The sequence below is a fragment of the Benincasa hispida genome, chromosome 7 (genome assembly GCF_027475165.1).
Source record: "Benincasa hispida cultivar pf3 chromosome 7, pf3_genome.v1.1, whole genome shotgun sequence".
Lineage (NCBI taxonomy): Eukaryota > Viridiplantae > Streptophyta > Magnoliopsida > Cucurbitales > Cucurbitaceae > Benincasa > Benincasa hispida.
The window spans coordinates 30,464,247-30,489,015 of record NC_143484.1 but is presented as its reverse complement, the minus strand read 5'-3'; positions in this window follow the sequence as shown (position 1 = coordinate 30,489,015).

Genomic DNA, 24,769 nt, shown 5'->3' with positions numbered 1-24,769 from the left:
GACGCCGTGGGCAATCAATGCAAGCTTTAGCTCAATGAGCTTGAGGAATGGTGGTTGAACGCATATGAGAACAACAAGCTCTATAAGAAGAAGTCCAAACGTTGGCATGACCAATGCATTAGTAAGAAAGAGTTTGTTGTTGGTCAAAAAGTTTTATTATTCAATTCACGATTGCGTTTGTTCCCAGGAAAATTGAAGTCAAGATGGTCACGATCATTCATTATCAAAACAATCTTTCCCCATGGAGCAGTAGAGTTGATGCGGGAGGATGGCACAAACACGTTCAAGGTAAATGGGCAAAGAGTGAAGCCTTACTTTAAAGATGGTGTAGAACAACAGAAGTCATCCCTCGTATTACACGAAGCCAACTGAGGCTTGCGTCGAAGCATCCCTGCGTTCACATCGACACATATTCCAGGGACGCTTCTTCTACCTTCATCTCTTTTGCATTATGTATTTTATGATTGCGTTTGTGTTTACTCTGATTGTTTGCTTGTCTTTGCGTTACATTTTAAGTTCATTGATGATTGTTATTGTGTTCTTATTTAAGAGATTTATTTAATTTAAATAAAAAAAATTATGTACAAGGAAGAAGCTTAGGATGGGAATAAAACTAACGCGTTGGACTTAAGCCAACGCATGGCCCAAACCGAAAGGACGCATCTCGAAAACACAAAACACTCGATTGCCTAGAAACCCTAAGCACGTCCTTTCGTCTGCGTAATAAATGAGGATGTCAGGCGCCGCTTGGCGTCACCACGTCTTCTCCCAAAGACTTATAAAATGCACACTTTTGACATTCTCTCTTCTTTCACCTCTTTCAACCTTACTTCGGGAAAACCCTAGCTCTCGAAGCTTTACCGCCCCTTCGATCAAGTTCGTTACTCCGGTCAGCCTTCAACAGCAATGTCTTCAGCATCTGACAGCCAAAACCAATCACTGAGCTACAGAGGAATATCGCCGATAAGTTCCTTTTCATCTTCTTCCGCTTCAATGTCACCTCCTTTAAACCCTCGCCGAACTTCAAAAACTCACTTTACAACCAAGCCTTTGCACGACAGACCTTCCTCCATACCCCAACGACCATCTAGGTCGAAACCCATCAAAACCACCACAAATTCGAAATCCTCTAAATCCACCAAAAACCCAAAACTGCCGTTAGACCTAAACCCAAAACTCCCATCAAACCAAGGCGGTAGTGCCCTTCTTCCTTCGCAGCTGCCGAGAAACCCTACACATAGCCCCCCATCACCGTTTATTCCAAATATTATGTCGGTGGGTGTGACGCATGACCCTATTCCCGCCCATCTCCATACCACACCATCGCCCGCCGTGCGTCCAATTCCCCCATTGTCCATCCAACCCTTAGCCACCATTTACCCTATTGAAGCTGAAGGAGCTAGCCAACCCCTTCAGCCACCTTCACTATTATCATTTCATCTCCTGAGTCGCCGCATACCCCATCCGGCACCTCACCAATCACTCCCCCCAGGCCTAGCTCTGATAGTCCTGCGTCAGAGTAAAATAGCGTGGAACTTGCAGAATTGGCTCGAAGAGACTTGCAAGAAGTTTTTGGAGCAATTTTGGCAAGTTTGAATCAAGGCCAAGTCGAAGAGGAACAAGTGATGCGTCCTGACCCAACCGACGCATCACTTGAAATTGATGAAGTGGAGCGTTATGAAATGATGCTTGAAGCAGAGTTGGAAGAAGAAGAAGAGAAATGGAAGTTGGCCCGAACGCATCGCAACCTCACCAATTTGATGCGGATAAAGGGCCATCGAAAGGAAAGAGAGTGATGAGAAAAAGAAAATTAATCTTGGAGGATGAAGAAGAGCAGTTCGCATCTGGTCCAGAGGGTGCGACGCATAAGAGCTGCTTAAGATCTAGAGTGTTGGAAAAGGAATTGGAGCGGTACCAGCCTGCACGACAGGGGCGAAGGAAGTCTGCCCTCCAAAAAGAGTTAGAAAATGAATTAAGGGAGTTGGCAGGGGAAGTCAAAGCACATGAGGCAGGCAAACGCAAGGTAACTGCTGCGTTACCTAAAAAGACCAAAGGGAGAAAGCACCAATTTAGTGACATTCTTATCGAGAAGGGCTTCTTCCCCGAACGCAACCCATTGCCGCCATATATAACCGAAACTATGGATGCAATGGGTGGGAGTTTACTATGCGTTGGGCACACGAGGATTTGGCCCAACCTTGTCTGCCAATTTTACAGCAGTGAGTTTGTTATGGAGAAAAATACGACATTCGTTGATTGTGTTTTGGTGCGCTTCTCAGTCGACAAAATTAATGAAGTGTTCAATATTTGCAAGCAACTTGGACGCAGAGGGAAACCGCATCTTGGAACATCCAACTCCAAGCCAGATAGAAGATGCGTTAAGAGTAGTGGCCAAACCTGGAAGCACATGGCAAACATCAAGAAGTGGAGTAAAGATGTTAGCTTCCAAGAATCTGAAACCAGACCCAAACTTATGGTATTACTTGATTAAGAAAAGTATCATGCCTATAACGCATGATGAAACATTATCAAGAGAACGCGTCTTGGCCACTTACTGCATCATCCAGCGCATTCCTCTAGACGTAGGGAGGATAATAATGGACCAGATCAAAGCCATTAAAGCAAAACCACGAGGACAACTTTACTTCCCTTGGCTGATCTGTGCGTTGTGTGAATATGGGGGCATCCCTCTGGGGGATGATTATGAGGAAATCGATGGTCTGATGGATATCAAGTTAATCAAGCATCTACTTCGCAGTTCGCTGCACCAGCCTACCCTACCTCGCAAGGACGCAACAGCCAGACCTCGACCCTCCCAACACGCCCCAAAAAGAAGACACGTCTGGGTGATTGAACACAACGATGAAGCTTCGAAAAATGAAGTTCACGAAGTAGAGCATGTGTTTACCGATGAAGAAGCACGACCAGACTTAAACATCCCTCTCTCAAACTCACCTTTGGCCCCGCAAGAAGGGATTCTTGATCCAATATAGCACGAGACTACCAATTTAGATCATGAAATCCCTAGTCCCCTTCATTCTCCTTTACCAGCTCCAATTCCAACTTTTGTACCTCCTCCAATTATTTTTGAACCAATTGGGTTAGGGTCAAGCAACGCAGGAAATCTTGAAGACCCAGTTGAAAGAGCCAAAGAGCCAACACCACCACAACCACGCATTGATCTTGACGAGTTGAAAACTTTCATTAGCGATCAACTCAGACCACTAGTTGCGTCCATTGAAACTCTTCAACATCAAAATAGGGTTCTAAGGGATTACATGCGGCAACAAACAAGAAGAATGCAGGACCAGTTCGTCTATACAACGCAATATATTAACCAGGTCTTGGTTGGAATGTTTGCCTTACCACCGCTACCTGCTCACCTAAGGAACCCTCTGCGCTTCATGGATGAAGACCCTACAGAAGAACGCAGGGATGACGCGCTAGCACAATAAATTTAGGGGTGTTAGCTACTTTTTTTTTATTTATTAATCTTTTGTATTTGTTTGTTATGTTTGTTTATTCCATTACTGAGTAATCCAATGAAATGAATGAAATTTCTATCACTTTTCACCCTTGCGTTTGTCCTTAGCATACCTTTTTTGTTCTTTAGCTATTTTTCTCGTCTTGTGCATTGTTTTACCTCAATGATATTAGTAATATGAAATTTATAAGTACAGAGTAGGCGTTAGGAAAATCAACAAAGCCTGAACTTTTCTAAAAAATCTACATGTTTTCTTTCTAACGCATGCAAGCTCTAAATCAAAACTCCTTTCTAAATTCTCAAAGCCTTTTCGAAAATTTGTTTCTCTTTTAGGAATGAGGATTTAGCTGATCTCCAAAATTTGTGGGGGAGGGAAATCCGAGTTAAGACGCATTCATCGAGTACATCAAAAAGAAAGGAAACAAAATAGAAAGATGTTAAACACAAACTCCTCTATCAATACTCTAAAAGAAAACCTCAAATTGGCATGAGTTAAAAAAAAAAAAAATTGGAACAGACACTTAGCCATAGTTGGATGCTCGCATGACACCCATGGGGGCAAGCCAAAACGAAGTTAAGTCTCCTAGACCAATGCGTCCCAAAACTCTGCTATCTAGTTTAAAGAAGTTGTATCTTGAAACGCATGCATGCTAGATATGAGTTTAGTTGTGAAGGGCTCTCACCCGTAGTTGGATGCTCGCATGACACCCGTGGGGGCAAGCCAAAACAAAAGTGGGACTCCTGGAACAACGCATGGGTAACCCAAAATTCATACTTTTTCTTTTAACTGGCATATATTTTAAAAGCATCTAATGCATTGCTGGTTTAGAAAAAACGAGAATGTTTTGAGAAACGAAAGGAGTTATTGACAAAAGGCTTGCTGCACTTGAAATAAAACATTCTTCCTTTTAGAAAAAAATCAACCTGCGTTACATTTTCCAAACTTCAGTCTCAAGCTTATAAGTGAATATGATGAGAGGAGACCCCAGCACACTAAGGCAGCTGACCAAGGTATGGAATTTAATGCTGCCCATCATCAAGTTGGAAAAGACCAACACCTATAAATAGAAGAAATCCCACCAAATGAACGGATCTTTTAACTCATTGCATAATTCTGAAATTTTGAGATCTTAAAGCTGTGCTATGGTGACGAGAAGAACAAGAGGGAAGAGAACCACCACCAGCGCCGATCAAGGATGGAGAAAGCTGAGCTCGAGAGAGAACTTTCTTCTAATTCTTCCACAAGTGGTTGTACATGAACTAAAATTGAGCCAAAGAGGACTAGAGATTGAACTCTGCAGCTTGACTCCTTTCATTTCATCTTACTTATCGTTTTCATCTTCTCATTTGATTAAGTGTTGGTTTTGTAAAGACAATCAGTTTCTTTATAAATTCACATATTTGATCTATCATACTTTGCTACTGTTTATTTCTTGTTTATGTTTGATGCATCTATAACTTCATGCAAAATTCCATTTTGAAATGCTTAAACCAACTAAATCAATTGGTAAAAGCAGCTTTAGCTTAAATTATTCGATAGAATAAGTAAGCCAGCATTATGATTAGAAATGCTTAGTACATCTAGAGATAGATGCACTGGTGTTTTATTGCATCTTGTGACTGACGCATACAGCCCAGAGATAGGTATTGTATGACATCCGCATTGAGAAGTGCCAAATAGAAGTCTAACGCATAAACGAAGATAAACAAGTCATCTTCTTTATTTAATATAAATCATATTTATATTAATTCCTCTAACTAGTGTATCTAATACATCAAATCAATTATATTACATATAATTGAACCAATTTAATTATATCATATATAATAAAATTCCCTCTTGTTAATTTCAACATTTCAAACTAACCCAAAAATTGATTCTCAACTAGAATCCATTGAGCTACCAAGAGGATCTTTTGGACCTGTAGCTTGAAGCTCCAACGGTACGTGAATAACTGACTAAACTCTTTAATCACGATATCCACCATCAGTTAATTTTCGGGCACTCCACTAAAGACCGACAGTTGCACTCTTCGCACTACAGATATATTTTTGTGTCCATTGTATATAACCAATTAACAGTACGATGACCCTTCACAGATCGCTCATAAGGACAGCTGAGCCAATTTACCGTTTTGCTCCTATAGTTACATCTAACTCCTTAAGTACCACTGATCCTCTAATGAACAATACATCATAGTCCTATTATGAGTGAACACTTCTCGGGCCATGAGAAAGTGTGTGACACCACATTGTTTAAGCGCCGAAATCAGGCCTTAAGGGAGCAATCTATCTACTTACCCTTGCTTCGAGGAAGGAGTGAATTCCATCTTGTGTAGCTGAGTACCTAGCTCCCAAATCAGACGAATCCCCAAAGTGATAGTTTTGAGTTGGCGATATGGCCACTCACACCCATGCAAATCAAAGAACTGTCCTCATAGGCAGGAGTTCCCAACTCACTCAGGATTGAGGTCATGTTACCTATGGTCATCCTAGTGAAATGAAAGTCTCTGTCATGAACAACGTTATATAACGAGACTAAACATTTTGTGGTTCGGTCTTATACAAACTCTTTTGTATAGGATTGTTGGGATTGATGTCCTAATTCTCCCGGTGGTCTTGTAGTTTGTAAACATTTTGTACACACATTGTTATTAATAAAATAAGTGTTATTTTATATGCATTTACTCAAATCCAATAAACTAAGATCCTTGGTTATTTTATGTAACTTAAGCATATATGTGAGACATACAAGTAGATCATGCCTTAAGTAATAACCTAAATGGTCTGTAGTATAAGGATAAAGGAGGGATACCTTGTCCTATGACACTACAAGAGGGATACCTTGTCCTATGACACTACAAATACGACCCGCTTTGTAGATGTTACAAGTGTTGTAAAATGCTACAAATAATCTGATCCTGACCACTCATGTGGAGACATGCGAGCGGAGGTATCCTATACAAAGGGTTTGTATAAGGCTGGACCACGAAATGATTAGTCTCTTTATATAACATCGTTGATAAGTGAGACTTACATTTCACTAAAATGACCATAGGTGACATGACCTTAATTCTGAATGAGTTGGGAGCTTCTACTCGTGAGGGTGGTCCTTTGATTAGTATGGGTGAAAGTGGCCAGATTGCCAACTCAACAAACCTACCTTTTTAGGGATTCGTTTGATTGGGGAGTTGGGAACTCAGCTACACAAGATGGAATACTCTTTCCCGGAAGCAAGGGTAAGTAGATAAATTTCTCTCTTAAAGGCTAATTCTGAGTCTTGAACATAGTGGTCACACCCTCTCTTTTAAAGAGAGGACTCAATCATAATAGGACTATGACTTATTGTTCATTAGAGGAATCAGTGGTACTTAAGGATTTAGATGTAACTATAGGGACAAAATGGTAAATTGGCCTAGCTGTACTTACGAGCGATTTATGAAGGGTCATTGCACTATTGATTGGTCATATGGATACAGAAATATATCTATAGTACGAAGAGTGCAGCTATCGGTCTTTAGTGGAGTGACCAACAGTTAACGGATGGTGGATCTCATGACTAAAGAGTTTAGTAAGTTATTCACGTACCGTTGGAGAGCTTCAAGCTACAGGTCCATGAGGTCCCGTTGGTAGCTCAATGGGTTCAAGTTAAGAATCATGGGTTAGTTTGAAGTGTTCAAATTAACAAGAGGAAATTCAATTATATATGATGTATTAGATACATTAATTGGAGGAATTAATATAAATATGATTTATATTAAATACCATAAAATGGAAAATGAACTATGGTTTATATCTTTGATATGATGAAAGATTAAAACTATAGGTTATAAATATAATATGATAAGTTGGTTACCATATTTACTTATAATATATTAATTATATGATAATTAATTCTTTCTCTCTAATAACCGATTTGAGTGGGAGGTTATTAGAAGTTTTATGGTAACCGTGAGATAAAAGGAAATTTGTTTTCCAAAATTAGGAAGTTGATTCATTCGGAAAATCTTACGAAAAAGGCTATCAAGTAAAAAGTGTTTTTACTAAGCGATAGCATTTAGAGCATACACGATCGAGCTACGTGTTAACTATACGATAGTTACTCACTTGATCGTTGCTACACGATCGAGTAGAAAATTCTATACGATAGGCTTTATCTTTTAAACAATCGAGTACATCGTCTATACGATAGACAGTCTTCATCACCCACTTACTCGATCGTCTACCTTCTACTTTCCTCAATCCAAGATCATACAGAGCCCACAACTCTTGGATTCTCACACCAAGAATACCAAGGTAACCATTGTGGTGATGTTCCTGTTTAGTTCGTGGATCGAGTGGTTTGAGGTGCATCCAGTTGTTCGTGATGTTGGCTGTTCCGTTCGTTGCGTTCGAGTGCATCATTGGACGCATTGGAAATCGATCGAGGGATACTTGAAGAAGAGTTCTTCAAAGGTACACATATTCTATCCCTTGTATCTTTATTCTTCTTGTAGCATGCTGTAATTTCTATTTATGCATAATCTATTCGTTTCAGTTTAAGACTGTAATTGTGTTCATTCTGAATGGAATTTGGAACAATCCACTTCCACTGCTCATGGAGATCTCTATTTAGATTTCTTTCGGTTGGTATTAGAGCCAAGTTGTTATGATATTCCAAATTCCATTGCTGTATTGAACTTCTTTTATAGTCGTGGTGGGTTATAAGCTTTCTACAATGCGTTTAAGAGGTAAATGTGTTTGTGGATGTGTTGATGGATGTTTACGGGATGATTGCCTCTGTTTAAAGCTTTCTTTAAGTTTACAAAGTGTTAATTTGTAAGGGCCTCTGCGTTTTTGGGCATATTTAACAAGCAATCGAGTCTGTATTCAAAGTGTTTGAAGTATTTTGAGTCATTCGTGATGAAGTTTCGAAGCATGGAGATGTTCTCATCGAGGAAGAAGACCAAAGGTTGGTCGCATCGTGTAGCCAAAGCTAAATGACTTTTAAGATTTGGCTAAATGATCGTGTAAAAAAGTTCTACCCAATCGTGTAGTATTTACTAAACGATCATATAACTGATGCTAAACGATTGAGTAAAGAGTTTACTCTATTGTGTCGCGTTGGCTGCTCGATCACATGGACACTTGGGGTAAACGATCGCATAGAGTATTTGATGCTTGTCGTTTAATAGGCGCGCACACTAAATGATCATGTAGTCTAGCATGCTTCATCGCATAGTCACGGGCTACTCGATCACCCAGTATATGATACTTAACGCTTGCTCAGTGATCGTTTAGACGAATATGCTTCAATGCATCATTGTCGTCTACTTGATCGTTTAAGGCATGCGTTACACGATGTGTGTTGCACGATCGCGTGACCTTTATGCTTCATCGCATAATCAAATGTATCCGATCATTTATGCTTATACAGCGTTGCTAGACAATCACACGAAGCTGTTACACGATTGAGGAGACACGGCTTTGCCTAGAAGGTTCAAGACCCGGTTCGCCTGTTTGTACTAGTGGACTCAATGTTCTTTGTAATAGTTAGCTTTATTCTCAAGGATTTGAGGCTAATTATCCCAATCCATCAAATTTTACTTAATGTACATGAGATGTATATTTGTTTATATGTCATAATGTATGACAGATAGATTTAAAACCCACCGGTTATGCATTTATTCATGCATCATATATTATAAGTGTTATAATATGGTGGATGGCATGATGAAATTACAAGAAAGCATTGTTGATTTTTTTTAGGAAACGATTTGTTTTATTTATTTATTATAGACGGACGGGGCTGTACATGAATTCATGCGTTAGACATGGCTTATGCGTTTGCACCCATGTGTCTGAGGTCATGCATCGGAATGAAGATGCATTAAACTAATATGCAATGACCACGCATTCCTATCAAAAGTTTTCTTACGCTCGCGCCAAGTATAATGCAAACGCAAGTTTCTCGAGTAATCTGAGGTCGAACACAGGGACTTGTCACTTAATAATTCTTGTGAAGCAATGTGTTTGAGGCGATGAAAAGAAAAATAAAAAGAAGTTAAATGGATGTACACACTATTCCTACTCCTAACTAAATAGATTGAGCAATAGAAGACTTGCAATGAGAATAAGTAGAGACACGACAACCATTAACACATAGTAATGTTTATTATCTTAAATTGCCTGAGTAATCCCAACTCATTGCACTAACGCGTCGCACACCTCTCGGTGGTCAGCTGCATGACTATATCTCTATAGTGCATGGTTGTGTCGAGCATAAGATTGTGCCTATCTCTAGGAACAATGCGAACTTTGCTTTAGTGCATTCCATCTCTTACTTTCTCAGGCAGTTAGACGCGGCTATTTAACTTGTAGACAAGCAATGCAACATCCCATAGACAGGTGTTGCTACAGCCTTTCACCAAGCAAAGAGGATTAACTCACTATACTCGCACAACGCACACCTCTCGGTGGGTTGCTTCGTGCGTCCTATCTCTAGGCTACACAATTAAGCATGCGATTGTCTTTGATAGATAAACGCTGAAGATAAACTATGATAGAGATGAAGATGATGAAGAAGACGACAATGAAGGAGTTAAGATTTGCATTGATCACAAAATATCTTAACTTAAGTTAAAATGTAATACAACACAGAGATTAGAAGAGAAAGGAAGGACTCTGCGTCAAGGCTGCCGGTGGTGCCATGGTTGAGTAGTGGAGATGTCTCTCTCGAGCTCTATCTCCGGTGAATGCTCCGATCGTCACTCGGTCTGGGTTGTGGAGATGAAGAATTCTCACTGAAAATATCTTTCAAGCTCTCATCTGTGATCACAAACTTCTGCCTTTCGAATGTCTTAAAATGAATGTCCCAAGGGCTATTTATGGAGTTTGGCGCCAATAGCTTATAATGATGACGGTATGGCTCACTGCTGCTTTTGTCGCAGTGTGGGCATTGTCACATCGCCTTATCTTGTTGATACTCCCAAGGTATGCGTCCGAGCTTAATTTAGCTGAAGTTATCAATGCGTTCTACCCATCTTGCGATCTTCTATTATGGCTACTCCGTGGCCGCAATCTTCATTTAGTCACCGCAATTCCCATGCGTTGGACGCATGCGATTACCGCAACTTCCATGCGTTGGAAGCATGTGATTACCATCTGCGATTGCTTAGCTCATGCGTTTGTCTTTGTGATCACCTGGCTTCAGCATATGCGTTTGTCTGCGATAGCTTAATTCAAACGCATGTGTTTGATTCCTGCGATAGCTACAAAAATAGACACTTTGGCATGGAGTAACGAATAATATTGGGGTCAGTGAGGATTTAGGTGTTAATTGATGCAAAACTCAATTTTTCGCAAATTCTAAGTATTATCACCGTGTTTTCTACTTATTAGCCCTCATGTTGGCATTTCTGCCAGTTATCAAGCATGCTCATGCATTATATAATATAACCGTTATATTTATGCATGCATTAAGCATATTCATGCATCATTTTTATATTATAAGTGTTATAGTATAAGGGTATATGAGAGCATGTATGCTTGTTTCATTACTTTGTTATATAAGAGTTATATAAAAGTAGTAATGAATGAATAATGCATGGAGCATGACACTTAGGCTTATTTATAAGAGTTATGAATGCCTTGTATGTGTTGCTTTGCATTGTGGGTGGTTTTAGTTGTTTCCTTTTATAAGCGTTATAATGGAAATTAGAACTAAAATCATTAAGAAAGAGTTGCATACAAACTTAGGTGAACTCATGTTTTAAAAGGGTTTTAAAATTTGATTGAGATAGACCTAAGTTCATGGTTCTAATGGGATTAGATACCTAAGTTTAATCTTTTGAATCAGTTTAATAGGATTAAATTGATTTGAATAAAATATTAGATTTGTAATAAATCTATCTATAAGGGACCTTTTGTCTAAGGCTGGTTTTGGCTAGGCTGGGATATTTAAGCTGACGAAAACAAAACACCCCTACCTGGGAACCTACCTAGAAAGGTGAATTAGATAGATTTACTGTAAGCATGCAACAATTGATCAAAGACTTCGTTAAAGTGTTTAATGAATGATGATCAAAAGTTGTTTAATTTTCCAAAGTAAGAGTTACTTTTGAGCAAACATAAAAAGTCACTTAGTTAAAATCATTAGCTGTGTTTTTTCTAAGTAAACTAAACCCTAGGTTTTAAAATACTCAGTGGGAGTAAAATATATATATGATATGTCAATGCCACTTACGTTTCTCTCTGAATGTTCACACCGTGAGATTCATGCTTGGGCTCATGGTGCCCTAGGAGCATCCCCCTTCGGATGGTGTTTACATGAGTCAATATCAAGGTGGACGGAGAGAGTATTTATAGTAAGTGGGTAAAGGATGGTTAACATGTCTACAATCTCCTTCATTGGTTTGCACCGTGAGATCTTCTTGCACGACCTCGTGGCGCCCTGGGAGCGTCCCCCTTCAGAGGGTTTGTGCAATTGGTCAATATCAAAGTGAACTCCATAAATGGATAGGGTCGCTTTAGTTTTTGCCTCAATCAAATTTTTCCCTTCGGATTGGCTGCTTGGGGTAGAACTCTAGGATTTAAAATGAAGGGTCACACTTACAGGAAATTGTTAAGCAAGTTAATGATTTCTTGACCAAATTAATGATGACTAGTCGTTATAAGAACAAAAATTGTTTAGGGGTTAATGACTGGTTGAGAGTGTCTTAATTCAGAGGAGGGATAAATTGACTACCCTTCGGTGGCTTTTTTCCTAAACCAATGAAGCGTCATTGCAAAACTAGATGTCATACGGGGTTCATTTAGATTTTTCTAAACCAGATTGGATTTTGTTTTAAAGAGTATTTGCTAAAATCTAATGTAGATCAATGTGTTTGTTTTTTCAACAACTTGTCATTGTATGATTTTTTCCATTACTTGCCTTTTTTAATTTGACCGATTACATACATTGGAAAGAGTCTCTTAAAACATATTTCATGGTAACCGGCCTCAAGTTTGTCATGGTTGAGGAGTGTCCTCAAGTCCCAAACCTTGATACACCACGAAATGTTTGTAATGCATATGAGGTGTGGATGAAGGCTAATTCGATGGCCCGACTTCACATTTTGGCTAGCATACCTGATGCATTGGCCAAAAGGGTTAAGAACATAGTCATTACATGTCAGATCATGGACTCGTTGCAAGAATTTTTTGAACGCCAGTTCTCATAGTTTATGCAAAAAGGGATGGATGACAAAGAAACCAGTAGTATCAGTTCCCAAGATGATCTCTAGTCTTTCTTGAATGTCAAGGGACTAAAAGAGAAAACAATTGTTGCTGACTCTGATGAAGTTCATCGACGAGAATTGTTCTCTAAAATGGAACTTAGAGCTTATTTAGGTTCTGATCTGATCCCACTACTCTTTAGTAAAGGAAGAAGTCTAAAGATAGTAAATGTGATTTATTTATCTCGGAGACATGTTTGGTAGAGAATGATGATTCTGCCTTGATACTTGATTCAGGTGCTATTAATCACGTAAGTTCTTCCTACCAAGGATTTAGTTCCTGGAAAAAGTTGGAAGATAGAGAGTTGACTCTTCGAGTCAGTACTGGTGAGGTTGTTTTAGTTGTTGCTGTAGGCAGGCTGAAATTATTTTTGGATAAGAAACGTTATCTGTTAGGGATAATATTTATGTAATTTCTCATATCAAGAGGAACTTAATTTCAGTTTCTTGTCTGATTGAACGAGGTTATACCGTCTTCTTTTCTGAGAATAAAGTGTTTATTTTTAAGAATGGTATGGAGATTGGTTTTGGTTCAATGGAAAATAACTTATATGTACTAAGGTCGTTGGTCATAAAAGCCTTGCTTAATACTGAAATGTTCAAAACAGCGACAACTGCAAAAAGACCAAAGGTTTCTCCAAAGGAAAATGCTCATCTTTGGCATCTAAGATTAGGTCACATCAACCTCAATAGGATTTAGAAGTTTGTGAAATGTGGACTTCTAAATGGTTTAGAAGAAAACTCCTTTTCGGTATGTGAATCATGCCTTAAAGGCAAGATGACCAAACGATCTTTTACTAGAAAAGGTTATCTTATACATTCAGACATCTGTAGTTCGATGAGTGTAAGAGATCGAGGTGGGTATGAATATTTCATCTCTTTCATAGATGATTATTCAAGATATGGGTATCTATACCTAATGCAACATAAGTCTGACGTCCTTGACAAATTCAAGGAGTATAAAGCTGAAGTTGAAAACTTGTTAAGTAAGAAGATAAAAATACTACGATCTGATCGTGGTGGAGAGAATATAGACTTATAATTCCAGAACTATATTCATGGAATCATATCCTTACTCTTGGCCCCAAGTACACCTTAGTAGAATGGTGTATCAGAAAGGAGAAACAAAACCCTGTTGGACATGGTTCAGTCTATGATGGGTTATGCTCATCTTTCAGACTCGTTTTGGGGATTTGCAATGGAAACTGCATGTTATATTTTGAATAACGTTCCCACAAAAAGTGTTTCTGAAACTGAAACACCTTTTGAGCTATGGAGAGGCCGTAAAGGTAGTTTACGCCACTTCAGAATTTAGGGATGTTCGACCCACGTGCTTATGGCTAACCCTAAAAAGTTGGAACCGTGTTCTATTCCTTTTTGTAAGTTACCCCAAAGAAACGAGGGGTGGTACTTCTATGATCCGAGTGAGAATAAGATGTTTGTATCAACAAATGCTATCTTCTTGGAAAAAGACCACATATGGGATCATAAACCAAGAAGTAAGCTTGTTTGAAATGAGATTTCTACTTAGACTACTGAGAGTTCAACAAGAGTTGTTGAACAGACTGATAGACCAACAAGAGTTGTTGATGTTGGTTCATCTAGTCAACCATCACAAGAGTTGTGACTGCCTCGATGTAGTGGGAGGGTTGTGAACCCATCGGAATGCACATGGGTTTGACTGAAGCCCAAAATATCAAATCTAAAGATGGGGTCGAGGATCCATTGTCTTATAAACAAACAATGGAGGATGTTGACAAAGATGAGTGGATTAAAGCCATGAATCAGGAAATGGAGTCCATTACTTCAATTCCATTTGGGAACTTATGGATCAGTCTGATGGGGTAAAACCTATAGGGTGTAAGTGGATCTACAAGAGAAAACGAGGTGTAGATGGAAAGGTGCAGACCTTTAAGGCTAGACTCGTGGCAATGGGTTATACCCAGGTCGAGGGAGTGGACTATGAGGAAACTTTCTCACCTATTATCGTGTTGAAGTCTATCAGGATTCTCCTGTCCATAGCCACATTTTATGATGATGAAATATGGCAAATGGACGTCAAGACTGCCTTTCTGAATGGTAATCTTGAGAAGACCATCTACATGGCTCAATTAGAGGGATTCATTGTTCCAAATCTAGATCGTGGAACATTCAATTTGATGGTGCGATCAAATCATTTGGCTTTGATCAGAATGTTGATGAGCCTTGTGTTTACAAGAAAATCATCAACAACTCAGTAGTTTTCCTAGTGCTGTATGTGGATGATATCCTACTCATTGGGAATGATGTAGGTTTTCTAATTGATATTAAACAATGGCTAGCTGCCCAATTCCAAATGAAATGGGAGAAAGGCTTAAGTCTATCATATACTACTCATTGGTAGAGGGAAGGAGGAAATATACGATTGAGTAAGTGGAAGAAAGTCTTAAGTCTATCGTATAGACACTAGGTACTCGATCGTTTAGTAAACGAGAACTCTTTGTTCACTCTCTCGAAGGGCTATTATATAGTTTTTCTATTACTCTCGATCGTTATGAGATGCGCTTATGCGATTATTCAAAATGAAAACCAATTTCACTTTTTATTCTTCAGTTACTAAAACTAATAATAACCTCCCACTTCACACACAATTAATGGAGTTATTATATTTATTTATAATAAAAAAAATTATCTCATAATTGTTTTTATTATAAATAAATATAATAACTAATTTATCATATTATATTTATAACCTACAGTTTTAATATCACATCATATGTAATATTCAAACCATAGTTCTTTTCTCCTTTATTTAATATAAATCATATTTATATTAATTCCTCCAACTAATGTATCTAATACATCAAATCAATTATATCACATATAATTGAACCAATTTAATAATATCATATGTAATCAAATTCCCTTTTGTTAATTTCAACATTTCAAACTAACCAAAAAACTGATTCTCAAATAGAATCAATTGCTCCCTTAAGGGCTGATTCCGAGTCTTGGACATAGTGGCCACACCCTCTCTCTGGAAGATAGAACTCAGTCATAGTAGGACTATGACTTATTGTTCATTAGAGGAATCAGTGGTACTTAAGGAGTTAGATGTAACTATAGGGGCAAAACGGTAATTGGCCTAGTTATACTTACGAGCGATTTATGAAGGGTCATCGCACTATTGATTGGTCATATAGACACAAAAATATATCTATAGTACGAAGAGTGCAACTGTTGGTCTTTAGTAAAGTGACCAACAGTTAACGGATGGTGGATCTCGTGACTAAAGAGTTAAGTTTCCTTTCTACATATGCTATAATTGATATGATGTATTAGTTACATTAATTGGAGGAATTAATATAAATATGATTTATATTAGGGTAATTGCAATTGGTAGCCTGTTTAGGAATAATAATCAAGTTTCTAATATCATTTAAAAAGAATTGCAAATATGGACAAGTCTATCAACGATAGAATTCTATCGGTGATAGACTCCCAAGTGCATCTAGTTGTTTGTGCTGTTGGCTATTCCGTTCATTGCGTTCAAGTGGATCGTTGGACGCATTGGAAATCAATCAAGGGATACTTGAAGAAGAGTTCTTCAAAGGTACGCATACTCTATCCCTTGTATCTTTATTCTTCTCGTAGCATGCTATAATTTCTGTTTATGAATAATCTATTCGTTTTCGTTTAAGATTGTAATTATTTGTGTTCAATCTGAATGGAATTTGGAACGATTCACATCCGTTGCTCATGGAGATCTCTGTTTAGATTTCCTTCAAGATTACCCTTGCTCGTATGTCTCCACATGAATGATTAGGATCAGACCATCTGTAGCACTTTACAACACTTGTAACATCTACAAAGTGGGTTGTATCCATAGTGTCACAGGATAAGATTTCCCCCTTTTATCCATATACTACAGACCATTTAGGTTATCACTTCAGGTATGATCCACTTGCATGTCTCCACATACATGCTTAAGTTACAACGATAACTAGGGATCTTAGTTTATTGGTTTGTGGTTAATGCAACTAAAATATCTCATATTTCATAGACAATAGTGAAGAAAATATCTCATATTATTACATCACAAATGTTTGTTCATACACATGTTTACAAACTACAGAACCCTACGAGATTTAGGCATCAACCCCAACAATCTCCCACTTGTCCTAAAGCTAGTGGGGTGTACAAAATAAAAACAAGTACAAAACAATAAACTAGGGCCTGTACAAAATCTCCCACTTGCCTTAATCCAGTTGCGGACGATCCTATAGACCCATGCTCTGTAGGTAACCCTAAAAAACTGTAGTCGTGAGAGCCTTCGTAAACAGATCAGCAACGTTGTGCTCCGAAGCTATTTTCGTGACTATCACGTCCCCTCGATGTACAATTTCGTGGATGAGATGGTATTTCTGCTCTATATGCTTGTTGCGCTTGTGACTCCTAGGCTCCCTGGAATTCACCATAGCCTCACTATTATCACAATAAAGGGTGATGGGCCTAGACATATCTGAAACAACTTTCAGATCAGCTAGGAACTTCTTGAGCATAACGGCCTCCTTAGTAGCTTCATAAGCCACTACATACTCGGCCTCCATAGTGGAGTTAGCGATGCACCCCTGCTTAGTGCTTCGCCATACTACAGCCCCTCTAAGAGTGAACACTGATCCTGAAGTGAATTTTTTAGAATCCTTATCAGTCTGAAAATTAGAGTTCGTTTATCCAATAAGGATCAAATCCTTAGATCCATACACAAGCATGTAGTCCCTCGTTCTCCAAAGATACTTGAGGATGTTCTTGACGATAGTCTAGTAACCCTATCCTGGATTAGATTGATATCTACTGACTATCCCCACAATGTAGCAAATGTCAAGTCTAGTACATAACATCACATACATCAAATTACCAACGGCAGATGCATAGGGGACCCATCTCATTTCCTCAACTTCTTGAGGTGTCTTAGGACATTGTTCCTTAGACAATGTAACTTCATGTCGAAAAGGCAGTAGGCCCGTTTTGGAGTTTTGTATCGAGTACTTGCTCAACGTCTTGTCAATGTACGATGCCTGAGACAGTGCTAGCACTTTGTTCTTTCGATCCCGAAAGATCTGAATCCCAAGAACAAACTGAGCCTCTCTTAAATTTTTCATTTGGAATTGGGTCGCTAGCCAGTTCTTAACTAGAGTCAGTAAACCTACATCATTCCCAATAAGTATGATATCATCTACATATAACACTAGAAAAACAACTGAACTGTAGATGAGTTTCTAGTAGACACATAATTCATCAACGTTTTGGTCAAAGTTGTAAGATTTGATCACAGTATCAAACCTTATATTCCAAGATCGAGACGCCTGTTTCAGCCCATAAATGGACCGATTCAGTTTGCAAACCTTTTGCTCTTGACCTTGGGCTATGAATCCCTCAGGTTGCACCATATAAATGGTCTCCTCAAGATTACCATTTAGAAAGGCAGTCTTGACATCCATTTGCCATATCTCATAGTCTTAATATGAGGCAATGGATAGGAGGATGCAGATAGACTTCAATTGGGAATGTCATAAAACTCGCAGTTTGTGTTAAACATTCTATTTATCAATAAAATATCATTGAGTATTTTATTCAATAAAGTTGTTGATTTTGCATTCTATTATGAAAATCCAATAAACATATCCATGGTTATAGTATGAATACTTTAACTTTATGTGGTGACATAAATAGGCTCAAGTTCATAGTATATAGCCTAAATGATCTAATAAGTTTATATGGACAGAAATATATCTACGGTAGGAGAGTACAACTATCGAGCTATAGTGGTGTGTCTTGATAGTTAACGAATAGTAATTAATTCGATTAAAGAGTTTTAACGAATTAATTATAGATCGTTGGAGCTCATGATTTGTAGGTCCATTAGGTCCCTCTACTAGCTCATTAAATTGGAATAACAAATTGAGTATTGATTTAGAGTTTATGATTAATTGTATATGATACAATTATAAACGTTTAATTTAATTGAAATTAAACGAAATTGGAAAATCAATTAATATTTAAATAATGATTTAAATATAAAAGTGATTTATTGGTGATATTGTATTAATTTAATATTTAGATATTAAATTAATAATTAGTTTTATCTAATTAATTTTATAAAACTAATTTAAAAAATAATGTTTTTTTTAAAACAATTTTAGTAAGTGGATTATTCCTTTTTTTTTTTTTTTTGGAAAAGTCTACTAACTATATTGGAGAAGCTCTATATTGAAAAAATAAAGTCTACTAACCAAATTCCATTGATAATCTTCAAGCTGAAGCTGCCTAACATGCAACTTAATACATTTGCATGGTTTTTACCTATATATAGAAGCTCCATGCATGAAGACCAGCAAAAGATTGAATGAGATAGAAAAAGCTCTACATTGTTAACCCTGCTCTCGTTTCTCATCAACTCAATTTGATTCAAGTGTTTCCACCATACATTCCAGCTCAAGCATAATAGAGAAGATCTCGATGGTAGTTCTCCCGATCAAGTTCAAGCGAGATCTTGGTGTTTTCCAGCTGATTTTATGGAAGAATCTTCAAAGGTAATATGTGTTTCAAACCCTCTTTTGAATATCATATGTTCAACATGCTCAAAACTCAAATTAAATATAGTTTAAGTGCTCTTTGATTCTGTAGTCTTCCGTTGCGTGATATATCATTCCTTTAATTGGTATCAGAGCATGATTTAAGCACTTAACTATTGTTAATTTGAGTTTGGTGGGTGTTTTTCCATGAACTGCATGGAATAGTATATCGATATGGTTTTTTCAGTGTTTTAGCATTTTGATCCTTTCAATTATGTTGTTTCTCTTGTAATTAGTTCTTATTTGATGGGCCTTAATATGTGTTTAAGAGTCTGTAATTCACATGGTCATTAGAAGTTGAAATTAGGATGTAATTGAAGAAAGAAGTGAAGAAGGTCGAGCTACAGATTCTAGTCTTTCAGCATCCGATCAAATCTCGTTGTTGAAATTCGGGCAAGATTTCCCTTTCCAACAAGAGCGAGATTTCTCTTACCAACGAAAGCAAGATGTTGATAAGTTCAAGCGAGATTTTATTTCAAATGAGATTTTGATAGAATTTTCGAGCGAGATTTCAAGTTCAAACGAGATTTTGAATCGAGTTTGAGCGAGATTTCTAGTTTAAGCGAGAGATTGAATTGAGCGAGATTTTGAATCAAGTTCAAATGAGATTTCGAGCATGGAGCTGTTGGATTGTATCAGCATACAACGGAAGCAACAAGGATCATTAAGCACTCTAATTCATTAATTTTGGCAGAAACTAAAGCATGCTCATGCAGAAATAAATGGGTTTCAAGACATACCTTTGTAGAACTTCTTCAAAGCTCAATTCCAACTACAAATTTCTGCAAGTCTTGTTGTAGACCATCTCAAGATCTTCCCTACTATCCTCTTGGAACTCTACATTGAGTTGTGGGATTCAAAATAAGCTTGAATTAAGGGAATTTGAAGAAGTACTCATAGCAACAACCCACTTGAAGAACACCTTTTTCACACCAAATTTTCTACCAAAACTCTACAGATTGCATGCCTCAAATTCACTCCAATCTTCTCATTATATTGCAGACAATCACGCAAAGAAGATGGTTGCATGAGATGCAGCTTATGCTTGGAATAATTGAAGCCTAAAGATGGTAAGTTATAGGTGAGCAACTTTAAGATGATAATGGAAAAACTGAAAATCCATTATTTCTGTTTTCCCATCTTTTTTCAACTTTTCAAAAATCAATTTGTTTTCGAAATTTAAAAATTATTAATTTTATAAATTAATTTTTCTAAAAAAATTAATAAATAATTATTTAAACAAATTAAATAATTCTAATTTAATATCAAATATTAAATTAATTTTACACAAATCTACCTTCACATATTTAAGTCATATTTAAATATTAATTATCCAATTTCGTTTAATTCTTAAAATTAAACGTGTAATTATATCTCATATAATTACTAATTCCTTTAATTCTAATTTACGTTTCAAATTAATTTATCACGCGACTCTAAAGCTAATCCATTTGCGAGCTAGTAGGGGAACTCACAGACCTACAAATCATGGATTCCAACGATCCGAGATTAATTGGCTAAACTCATTAGACCGAATTAACCCTCGTTCGTTAACTAATGGGTCACTCCACTAAAGCCCATAGTTGAACTCCCCTCACTATAGATATATTATGTCCACTCGATATAACCATGATTAGTAAGTTAACCCTTCACAGGTTGTTCGTAATAATAACTGGGTAAAATCTCTATTTTATCCCCAAAATTACCTCTTGTTCCTTAAGTCCCATTGATTCTCTAATGAACAATTGATTTGTGATCCAATCAACAAATCGAGTCCCTCTCGAGCCAATGAGAGAGTGGGGCCCTTTGTTCAAGACCCAGAATCAACTCTTAAGGGAACAACCTCTCTACTATCCCTAACAGCGGGTAGGAGTGAATTTCTTCTAGCACCCTATGTCCCCAACTATCTATCCGGTCTTACCCCTAAAATGGGAGTTTATTGAGCCGACGCTATTGAGCCAACCCCCACCTATGCAAATCTAAAGACAAACCCAAATAAATAGGAGTTCATAGTTAGCTTAGGATTGAGGTCAAGTTACCTAGGTCAAGTAAGAGTGACTGATTTTGTGGTCCGATCTTGTACAAACCCTTTTGCACAGGACGCCCCCACTCCTCATGTCATAACATGTACAAATTAGGATCACATCGTTTGTAGCACTTTACAACTCTTTGTAACAACTATAGAGTAGGCCGCATCCAATAGTGTTACCAGAATAAAGCACCCAACCTTATTCATATATTATAGATTATTTTGACTATTTACTCGAACCTGATCTACTTTTATGTCTCTACATAAAGTTTAAGTACTCATGTAATAGTCAAGGGACTTTTAGGTTTATTGGATTTCTCATCAACAATACATATATTCAATAACAACTTATTGAATTCTCATAATAAGCTCTGTTGTTTACAAACCATGAGTTTTAGGACATAAAACCCTATAGGAGCAAGAGATCGGGTTTGGGCGAGAGCTAAGCCGAGCGACACCAGAACTAACCAGAACTAGCGAGAGCGACCGTTTGACTGGTTTTTCTCTTGAAGATCCTGTCTGGTTTGACCTCAAATGGATTTGGCCGGTCTGGTTCAAACTTTACTGGTCCAGTTCAAGTTGTCTGGGTTCGGTTTGAAACGGTTCGAGCAGTCCAAAAGTAGTTTTGAAGCTATTTTTGTAATATTTAGGCTTTTGTTTACTTGAAAATGCCAAAACCAAAAATCGTATCAGTATGTATTTAATTGTTTATGCATGCGATGTATATAATTATTAAATACATCTTATATATGCATGTAGTATGCCATATAGATTTAAAATCCCACCGTAGGAAGCATGTTACATGCATTGAAGTATGTTATAAATTGTTATAATATATAGTATGCATGAAAAGTGTTTTCTTTTAATATAAATTTGTATTAAAAATTCCTTCGATGAATGTTATGGATATTTAGCATGTCTATTTTTCGTAAGTTGTTATAAAATTGAATTAGACTTTAAAATCCATAACAAAGAGACACAACATGCTTACATAGGTTAACAACTAGTTTTAACTGTTAAAATGGATTGTTACCTTATAAAATTTGGTTACAAACTCAAATCGGTTCATAAACCTATCTAAGGCTAGGGGTACTTAAGTTGACGGTTTACGTAACACTTCCTACCTAGGGATTATGACCAAAAGATTGTGCATTGTTAACTGATTGAGCTTGCATGAGCGATGTGAGGTTTAAAACTGGTTTAAAACACTTTGACATCATAGGGTTATATCCAAATATAAATGTTATACTTGGATAAAAATGACATAGACTTAGGTTGTTTGAAAGTTAGCCAGTTTTTACCTAAGTAAATAAATACCCAAACATATAGAACAGTTCAGTGAGAGATTAACAATATATTTGATATATAGTTATTAGCTTTCACGTCCTCAAGAGTTCACACCGTGAGATCCATGCTCGACTTTGTGTCATTTTTACCACGACTACTCCATTCGGAAATTGTTTGCATGGGTTAATAACATAGTGAATGAGGGAAGTAGTTCATAGTAAGTGGGTGAAGAAAATGTGTCAACATTGTCCTACAGTCTCCTCCATTAGTTTGAACCGTGAGATTCCTATGTTGCGCCTGCTATCGTTTTTAGGCGGCACTAGCTAGTCGTTAACCATGGCGATCCCCTCGGAGGGTTGTAACATAGGATTCAGAACAACCCAAGGTTCAGTAATGAATAGGGTCTTATAGTTCTGTCTTGTGTATTGTCTTCCATTTTGGGGGCATATTCATACCATTCTATAAGATCTGAAAATGGCAGGTCACATTTACAAGAATTACTAATTGTTAGTAAAGATCTTGACCGAAAGCGATAGCCAAAAGAACTATAGGAGTAAAGAGTTATTCTGATATAGTATTTGGTCAAGAATTTGTCTTGCTTCAGTGAAGGAATTGTTGACTATCCCTCGGTAGCAAATGTTCTAAATCACTAAAGTATCGTTGTAAATAAATAAGGATTTATTGGGTACTTTATTATTTTTGCTAAAATTGGATTTACATGCATAAATGTTTAATAGAATTTGTTTAAATTATTTCAGCAAAGTCGAATTCAATCATACTTGCTAGCTTTTGATAAATTTAACGGTGAAGGATATTCAAACTGGAATTCCAATATCAATACAATATTAGTCGTGGATAATTTGAGGTTTGTGTTGACGGAGGATTGTCCTGTAGTTTCTAGTATAATAGCGAACTGAAATATTCGGGACATCTATGATTGGTGGGTAAGAGCAAATGAGAACGCTCGGGCCTACATCTTAGCAAGTATATCTGATGTACTTAATAAGAAACATGAGGTAATACCCATCGCCCATGAGATAATGGCGTTGCTTCAGAAGATGTTCGAACAATCGTCATCCTCTGTTCACATGAAGCCATTAAGTATGTCTACATTACTCGCATGAAAGATGGAACCAACGTTAGAGAACATGTTCTCGATATGATAGTCCATTTTAATGTTGCTGAGGCTCATGAGGCGATGATAGATGAAACAAGTCAAGTAAGTATGATATTGGAATCTCTCCCGGAGAGTTATCTGCCATTCAGAACCAATGCTGTTATGAAAAAAATTACTTATAATTTGACCACGTTGTTGAACAAATTACAGACATATTAGTCTATGATGAAACTTAAGAAAAAATAAGTAAATGTTATTTCTAAACCTAATAAGTTTTTTAAGGGGTCGACGTCTGGAACAAGACCCACTGATAACAAAAAATCTGTTCCTTCTTCTTCAAAAGACAAACCCATACAAATGAAGAAAAATGGTAAAGAGAATAAGAAAACCATTGCTAAGAAAAACAAAAACAAAACTCCCAGAGGAAAATGTTTCCATTGCGAAGAAGATGGGCACTAGAAGCGTAACTGCCCAAAGTATTTGGCTGAAAAGAAAGCGAAAAAGATGAAACAAGGTAATCAGATTTACTAATAGTTGAAACATGTCTAGTGGAGAATATTCACCTAACCTAGATATTGGATTCAGGCCCTGGTAATCATGTTTGCACTTTTCTACAGGAAACTAGTTCTTGGAGAGAACTTTCTGAACAGGAAATGACTTTCAAGGTGGGAACGGGTGAAGTCATTTCAGCTCATGCAGTGGGAGATGTCAAGCTATTTTTTGGAGAGCCTTTTATCTTACTTAGGAATGTATATTATGTACCTAAGATGAAAAGAAACTTAATCTCCATTTCCTGTCTGCTAGAAAATATGTACAAAATATCTTTTTAATCTAATGAAGTGTTTTTTTTTTCAAGATGTGTTCATATTTGTTCTGCAAGACTCGAAAATAACTTGTACATATTAAAACCAATTGAAGTAAAGGCCATTATAAATATAAAGATGTTTAAAATGGCTGAGACTCAAAATAAAAAACGGAAAATTT